This window comes from Photinus pyralis, unplaced genomic scaffold (genome assembly GCF_008802855.1).
Source record: "Photinus pyralis isolate 1611_PpyrPB1 unplaced genomic scaffold, Ppyr1.3 Ppyr1.4_LG4, whole genome shotgun sequence".
Lineage (NCBI taxonomy): Eukaryota > Metazoa > Arthropoda > Insecta > Coleoptera > Lampyridae > Photinus > Photinus pyralis.
Genome location: NW_022170511.1, coordinates 43,148,994 through 43,157,928, shown reverse-complemented (window position 1 = coordinate 43,157,928; position 8,935 = coordinate 43,148,994). Strand labels below are relative to the sequence as shown.

The 8,935-nt window shown below is 37.8% G+C and overlaps 1 long non-coding RNA gene across 1 annotated transcript; it reads right to left on the bottom strand.

Annotated features, from left to right (window-relative positions):
• Nucleotides 1-6,379: 6,379 nt before the first annotated feature.
• Nucleotides 6,380-6,798, bottom strand: LOC116167721. The gene is made up of 3 exons (XR_004144619.1): nt 6,693-6,798; nt 6,572-6,640; nt 6,380-6,516 (listed from the first exon to the last, which is right to left on the bottom strand). It is a non-coding gene; the product is annotated as an uncharacterized LOC116167721 (long non-coding RNA).
• Between the last annotated feature and the right edge of the window lie 2,137 nt (nt 6,799-8,935).

The following is an 8,935-nucleotide window of genomic DNA, read 5'->3' as shown; positions in this document are numbered from 1 at the left end:
GTGGCCAAAATAAAAATTCATTTATGGTACATGCACTGTATTTTTGGCTCCAAAATAGACCCTCCAGAGATTTAAAGAACATTCAGCTAACATTTCCAGTGGAGGCTAGAGCTTTCTTCCAGAACTTTTGGGATTGTAAGGGTAAGTAGTTTGGGCATTACATATCATAAGCAAAAAATTGTCAAAAATTGGAGGGCTGCTAAATCGCACACAGAAAAATGTAAGTTCTCGTTGCGTAAAATGGAGTCGTACTGAACCAAGAATAATTTCGTTGAACGCACAAGGATATCTCATCCTCGATATTGTGAACGAACATATAAAAAACTTTCGTATTAGGTTACTGCACCGTGAGTGAAATAAAGGGATTTGAACTTCATGTGTTAATCTCAAAGCAAACCCGATTAAGTACGGGTGAAATTACCAGTACATTAACAGCTAAATTATTAATAATTATATTTTCCCCTGAGCGGGTAACCAATCTACGTCTACCACCAATGGCTAGACCAGTGGTTCTCAAAGTGGGTGTCGCAAGTACTTCATAAGGGTGCCGCGAAATTTTTAAATACATAATTAACTTAAAATTACATAAATTAAAAAAAGGAATTAAAACAAATATAAAAAATGAATATTGTTTTCTTTAATTACAATTCTATGTTTTTCAGTTTCTATTTTATTTATTTCTATGATTCATAATTCGTGAATAATACGCTAGCATTGCGTTTCACTTTCTCACACTTTTATTTATTTTATTTTTATTTATTACTCTCTCTCTCAGTCTCTCAGTGGCTCGGTAAGTGGCGTCACCTAAATATTAGAACAAAATGCGAAAGTGTTCTCTTCCACAATCCTTCGTTCCCTTCTTTTTGGAAAAAAAAGCGCGCTCAGGGGATTCGAACCCGCGCTATCATAATCGAAAGACGGCGGCCTTGCACTTCAAGTTTACGCTACGCTTATAAAGCGACAAACCTAATACGTATAATTAACAATAATAATAAATCATTTTATTTATTTCGAAGCTATTAAATACGCTTTAAATGCGTATATTGGTCAATTTCACAGACACATAGACGATGTTACTACCATATTTCCTTTCAAGTGGACAAATGCGCTTTAAACAATTCTGAGCCAGGCGAGCGCGCCGAGCTCGCCTTCGGCTGCCGAGTTTTACGCGTTAGATGATTTTACTCCCGTCCAAATAAGTCACCTTAACAAAGAAGAGAGAAATATTAAAGGTCCTTAAGAATGAGATGAAGGTACGTCTTTCAAAAACACGATATAAGAATCAAGGAAAAATGCAAACCCCATCAGGAGCATGGGCCCTGGCATCCCAGGCCTGTAGGTAGACCGCTACTGGGTAGGAACTGGGTAGGACACTATCGTCAGACCCATGGTCACGTACGCAGCAGTCATACTGCACAAAAACAGCTGTAGCGTATAGAACAGCTAGCCCGTTTGAGCATAAGCACCACAGCTACGTGTTGCGCCTCTCCACTTGATGGTGAAGAATCAGGCGATGGGGAGCGCTACACCGAACCAAGAGATTTAAACCGGGAACATAGTAGGAGACCTAGGTACTGGACAGGCATATGAAACGGCTGAACACATTCTATGCGAATGAGATGCTAAATGACCTCGGCGGGCACAAGCTGAATCCGCACGATATAGGAAAACTACACCTCAGAACAATAATTAGCTTCTTCAATCGGCTAAAACTACTTCAAAATGAGTAAGGGCAACATCCTTAGAGGATTAGGTGCTTGAAGACTAGACTGCCTTACCCTCACACACAATACAATAACAAAATATATAAAAATTTGGCAAAAAAAAACAAAAGCTATGTTTAAAGACAAAATGTAACTTACCTCCAATTAGTAAGACAGCTATTTAAAAATTAACGATAATAATACGACAACAGTTTAGAAGTAAATTGTTTCAAACTCCAAATGCATATAGCATCCACTTACGTATTCAACAAATCCAATTTATATCCTCCAAAATAGGAAAACTACTATTTAAACTCGATCCAACATTAACTCCAGAATTACACAAAATCCGGTTAATCGTCAGAAGGTAAAAAGTTTTTAATTAAATCGACATTGAATTCCAGTGGCGTATCAAACTTACGTTTTTTTAAACGGAACACCTAATATTTTATTAATTGTTTATTACTGATTTGGAACGTACTTGAAAAACACTTATTTTTTTTATGTAACATGTTATACCCCCATGGGCGGATTGGGTACTTATGGGCCAGGTGGAATTGCATAGGTTACGGGCCATGGCGGGGGGGGGGGGGGGGCAGCTCTGCGGTGCACCACAGAAACATTTCTTGTTCCATTTTAAAGTATTCCTTTCTTGAAAATCAATTAGAATATAGTTTTTTTTATTGTAGCTGATAATTAAAAGAATTAAAAGTAACAAAATATACGTAATCCGAACGAGGCGCGTCGCCTATAATTGTGTTTCAGCACTTTCAAAATACGACAAAAAGTTATAAATTCATTGTAGAATTTTTTAATGAACAACCTAACATCAACCCCAATGAGAGAAACATGTTAATAATTTAATAACAGTGCAAGAAACTAAATACAGCACAGACTTATAAATTTCCAACGGGACAATGTGACCTACAGGCCAGGTGGCAATCGGCACCCGCCCCCCGGGCCAGTCCGCCCCTGTATACCCCTAACTTTAACCATTTCGCTGTTATAACCTTTTTTCGTCAAAATTTGACAGTTTTTCGAAATTTCTTGTACGAAACTAGATCGCGCAGGCTAAGTTTTTGATTGAGGCGCAGGGGAAGACCTCTTCCACAGTCACATAATTTTTTAGGTACTTTATAAAAAAAAATTAAATTTTTAATTGACAGCGAAATCGTTAAAGTTAGGAGTATAACATGTTAGATTAAAAAAAAATAAGTATTTTTCAAATATGTTCCAAATCAGTAATAAAATATGGGGCATTCCATTTTACAAAATGCAAGTATGATACGCCACTGGAATACAACACGCCCCTGGTATTCAAAAATATTTTAGAAACATGCCGGCGGTGATTGCGTATAATTTTGCGATATCTTTTATAGTAAAGGAATTATGATCCGAGGGATCTTTGATGCTACACCCTGTTTAATTGAAAACCACAGTGATATCATATCCAAAAACGTGTACTCTTTAAGAATATACAGGGTGATTCCTATAGTACCTGCCACCGTTTGGGAGCGTGTAGGTGGTGCGTAGGGGAGTATTTTGATATAGGACACTTGGGGTCGGAAATCTAAAATAAGGGTGTCAGAGCCAAATTTACCTTCTGGAATTTCGCGCCTGTAGGTAGGCAACCCAACCGGCCGGCGGTGCACACGGAGCGATCTCAGGCGGCGATGTGTGGCTGACACTTGATCAGAATTTTGTTTAAACCCACGAAATCCCGTCTGCAACGACGCGTATCAAGTGAATAAACACTATGGCAATAGTATAATAATAGTTGGCTAGATGTAGGAAGTGCATTGAGAACAACGGTGGCCACGTTGAACACTTGTAAACGTTATTGCTTTTGACTGTCGTTTTCCCTCCTTCCCTCCCATGTCGCTTCCTCGCGCTAACTCGCTCTGCATCGCTCCGCGCGAAACGTCGGTCGGTTGGGTTGCCTACATACAGGCGTGAAATTCCAGAAGATAAATTTGGTTCTGGCGCCCTTATTTTAGATTTCCGACCCCAAGTGTCCTATATCAAAATACTCCCCTAGGCACCCCCTATACGCTCCCAAACGGTGGCAGGTACTATAGGAATCACCCTGTATACTAAAGGTGAAAACTAATGTCCGCTATTTAAACAAGCTGTAAATCAGCATATGCATGATTAAAGCGCATTTTTGGTAATACAGGTCAGTATTTTATTAGCGAAGTTTAAAATTATCGATCTCACGTGTAATTTTGGCTGCGTTAAATAATTAATTTTATTTAATTATAATTTAGGGTACGTCTTTATTTTGTAAAACAAATCACAAAGTAAATAATTAAGTTTTTATACTGGTAGCGCTATCTAACGGTAAAATTATAGCACCTCCGAAAACCATATCGAAATTATTTTCTTAAATTATCGATCTCACAAGTAATCTAACTCAAAATAGACTAGAGCCTGCACATCTACACTATAGCAGAAAGGTTTTAGTGAAAATTTGAAGTCTCTAGCTATTCTAGTGAGATCTTACCCGGACAGCCGGCCAGCCAGCCATAACGAATATAATAGCGCATTTTTTTAAAATATATGACCCCTTTGACCATACAGAAGTACGCCACTGGCAACAAATTCAAAGTTTTATAATTTTGGATACCAGAAAAACCTTCTTTTAAAAAATGGTATTTTGAAGATATATCAAGTGTTCCTGCGGCAACATGTTCACCCTGTATATTAATATGATTCTTTCTACGGTTATATCTTTTCTTTGAATCTTTCAGATTTTTCAAATACAGTAGAACCTCGATTATCCGAGCTAACGTGAGGGAGACGTACATAGGGTAACGTAAAACTCGGATAAATAATTATGATTTATTAATTAATAATTATATGCATTAGTCGCATTTCTACATGCATATATGTAAGGCTTTCCATTGCCACCTCGGATAATACGGAATTTTCTTAAGATTTATGAGGCTCGATTAACACGGAAGATCGGATAATCGGGGTTTTACTGTACTACAGATTTGCAAAAACCTTCTAGTTCTTTTGATTCTTCAGATTCTTCAAATTGTTCGGATACATCAGACATGAGATTCTTAATATTTTTTGAATTCTTTTGTTTTTTTCAAATGTTTCAGATTCTTATAATTTTATTGGCTGCCTTTCAGAACACTTGATTGTTAAATTCTTCAAGATCATAAGATTCTTCAGATCCTTGTTGACTTTCGAACTTTTCCGATTCATTCAACAAATCCACTGTCAGAAAATTGTTCAATTTTACAGATATTCGATTGAGATTATTAGTGCACAGAATATTCGGCACGTAAGCTACCTATCCCTCATTTAACTATTAGATGTCTTAATTTGCAACTACAGAGGGTTGCACAAGGATATGGCGAAAAGTCGATGTATCACATAGACCCCGAGCCGTAACGAGCGACGTAATTAAATATTTATTACGACAAATTCGTGAATTAAAGGACATCCTCTATAACTAGCGAGGACCGTCTCAAAGGACACATTAATGTGCCAAGAAGGTCGTCCTGACGCTGCCGTAAATTAGATACATTAATACGAAATTTCCGAAAAAAAGTAATTAGCCTCCCCGGCTTTAATTTAAATAAGAAACGTGACCCCCCGAGCCCTTCGGCTCTCAAGAGAAGTTATAATCCCGATCAGCGTGTCCTGCGATCGGTAAATTAGGAGCGTATGAAAGGAATACGTGACGTTTAAATTGGAATCCAGTAAAGCTAATTCCTTTCTCTCCAGATCGGAGCAAGTAATCCAATTCTGACACACAAAAACGTTTGATCGTAAAAAAATACGTTGGCAGAGGAGGCGCGGCGGCCCGCATTCCCAAGGGCCGACATTTCTCATACCTGCGGCCGAACTTCAATTTTTCATTCTCGGTTGTGCCCTAACTGGGTGTGATCACACAGCACAACAAAAGATCCTCCGTCTCTTATGCGCGGCCTAACTTTACAATAACGAAACGAAAAGAACAGGCTTAAATCCGTCGAGGAAATTACAAATTCACCGCTTTACCTTTTCTTATATAAATCTTTGATTTTAAATTAATTCACAACGCGGGCGGTTTTTAAGGGCGACCCGGTCACAAAAATGTCATAAATTAGTGGTGCGCATTCATATTTTTCGTTAGGGATTGTGGCTTACCTATAACAAGGGTAGGGTTTGTTTATGGTTTTGTCCAATATTAAAACTTACCTTTGAAAAAGTTGAAAAGCGCAGAAATCACCCCGAAAAGGATGGCCCCTTTTATCTACCACGTTTTGCGTATTAGGCGGCCGCTATACATTGGGGCGCCATGTTTGAGAGTTGATACGAAAATCGAGTATTGCACGAAATGCAAATTGCTTTTTGAGAATCATAATGTTTCTACGGAGCTGGGCATCATAATGAAGCGCCCTTTATTATGTCCCCATTGTGTTATAATGAGCATACGCATTTACGTGCTTAAATTACATAATTTTGTAAAAAGTCGGGAGAAATACGCGCACCTTCCACTCACGCAAAATTGTACAAATGAAGCTTTTTGTTAACTACCTAATACAAAGCAATCTTACATTGATGCATTCGTGTGAAATTAGCACCGGCCACCAATTCATTTTGCATAATTTCTTGTAAAATTAACCTTAACGATACATCAGAAATAAGTATGGAAAAATATGCATTTACCTTGTTAAATCATTTTCAGAGTCCTCTCATTTTGAAGTGGTCCAAGTTGTAGTTTTCTTTGAGCTGGAATTATAAATATTCAAAAAGTTGATCAATTCTTCTTCTTGGCGATCGATTTCGACTAAATGTGAACGTCAGGCCGTAGCTAAAAAATCGCAGTAAGCAAAATGGCCGTTTCACGTATGAAATCTAATGAATACCGTTCAATTTGGATAATTGATGGTGGATGTTTGAAATATTGTTTATAACTTATGGAGAATGATGTTAAACTGAAAAGAATAAGTTTAGTAACAAAACTGCATGTAATATTGGAACAAATACCTGTTAATGAATAAAATTAATGAAACGTGTCACATCGCAACTAATTTCAGGTTATGTCTATTGCCATTTGTACGTATACGTGCCATTTGTATGCGGCAGTGGCGTGTGTGTGGTATGGGTTTAAATCAATTAATTTTGGACGTAGTTAAGGTTGTTAGGGGTGTCTATTTGCTAAAGGAGGATGTTCAGACTTGGTATGATTTTTTTTTAGATATTAAAAGGGTGTATAAATTCATGAATATGTTGTTCTGGGAAATTGGTCTCATTACGTACAGGGTGTATTTTTGGAAGCTTTACTTAAACGTTTCTGGGAAAGTGAAATAGGTAGGTTTTTGAAAATCTATATTCAGGGATTACTCTGAAGCGACCGAATCGATGTCAATGGTGGCACTTACGAAAATATCAGAAGCACAAACAACTTCAGGTTTTCTAATTAAAATACCGGGTGTTGCTAAATGAATATTGGAATTATCTAAAGACTTCGCAATATTTTTATTGACTCACATTGAGGGAATGTGGAAATAGTATATTGAAAGACAAGTGTTACAATGCGACCTATTGTAATACGACTATTTTGTGGCACGAGTGGCGTAGCGAAGCGGAGCCACGAGTGTCCACAAGATATGAGTATTACAATAAAGCATTGTAACACGTGTTTTTCATACTATTTTTTCTATTTCGGGGCTTTAATTTAATTAAAAAGTAATTATGAAAAACTACAGGAAACTTAAGAATTAATATGTCTTAAGTTGGCAACACCATTTACGTTGACAAATTTTAAGTTGGCAGCGTAGATAAACACAACACTGACATTTGGAAACTTTAAATTCCGTGAATATGTAATTTTTTATTCGTAGATAATAGTATATTGAAAGACAAGTGTTACAATGCGACCTATTGTAATACGACTATTTTGTGGCACGAGTGGCGTAGCGAAGCGGAGCCACGAGTGTCCACAAGATAGGAGTATTACAATAAAGCATTGTAACCCGTGTTTTTCATACTATTTTTTCTATTTCGGGGCTTTAATTTAATTAAAAAGTAATTATCAAAAACTACAGGAAACTTTAGAATTAATATGTCTTAAGTTGGCAACACCATTTACGTTGACAAATTTTAAGTTGGCAGCGTAGATAAACACAACACTGACATTAACTTTAAATTCCGTGAATGTGTAATTTTTTATTCGTAGATAAATTTATTTATGGTGGATGTGTAAACTGCTGATTTGGAATGTATTAAGTTCTTCGTGTACCAAAAATCAAGGAAAACACGTAATTTGATTTCACATCGGATGATTTGACGTTGACGTCTTGACGTCTTGGCGAACTGCCAACTTAGAGATGAAAAGTTACCAAAAACAATGTTACAATGGAACTCATTGAAACACTGTTTTTGCCGAAAACAGTTGCACAAAATTCTCATTGTAACACCGAAATAGAAAAATTTATTTATGGTGGATGTGTAAACTGCTGATTTGGAATGTATTAAGTTCTTCGTGTACCAAAAATCAAGGAAAACACATAAATTTTACGTAATTTGATTTCACATCTGATGATTTGACGTTGACGTCTTGGCGAACTGCCAACTTAGAGATGAAAAGTTACCAAAAACAATGTTACAATGGGACTCATTGAAACACTGTTTTTGCCGAAAACAGTTGCACAAAATTCTCATTGTAACACCGAAATAGAAAAAGAACATTGTCATATTGCCAAAAGTTATTCTTTCGGATAGGGGCAGACTGGCTGAACTCGGATTACCCGTTCCGCAAACCTGGAGGGCTCGTGTGGTTTCCAGAGGGTCCCTAACAGAAAGGGGAACCAAGAGCTGACGTCAGCTTCTCCCTTGGTCAGCATAGCGCCATGTGCAGTGACAGACGGGCGGCGGTAAAGGCTTTGTCAGCAGACATGTTCCAATCGGCTATGGTGCTTGATTGCGGGCGAACTCTAGATAAATTAGGCGAGTCTAATAGGGATCTAGGTGCTAGCGCACTGCGGAGTATGGAGCAACAAAAGGGCGGACAAGCATACTCGTGAAGGCAGTGGTGGGGTCTGCGTCGGGCCCGAGCCTACCCTAGGAATTGCTCCTTCCATTGTCCAATGTCTCCAATTCCAGGCTCAGTCGCAACAAGCAACCAGACTCAGACAGTCCAGAGCCTTTTTAACAGGGCCCCTTGACAAATTTGGCTCTTCTAAGGATCTAAAACTGAATAGAAGCCAGATTAGGAAGATCACCGGTCT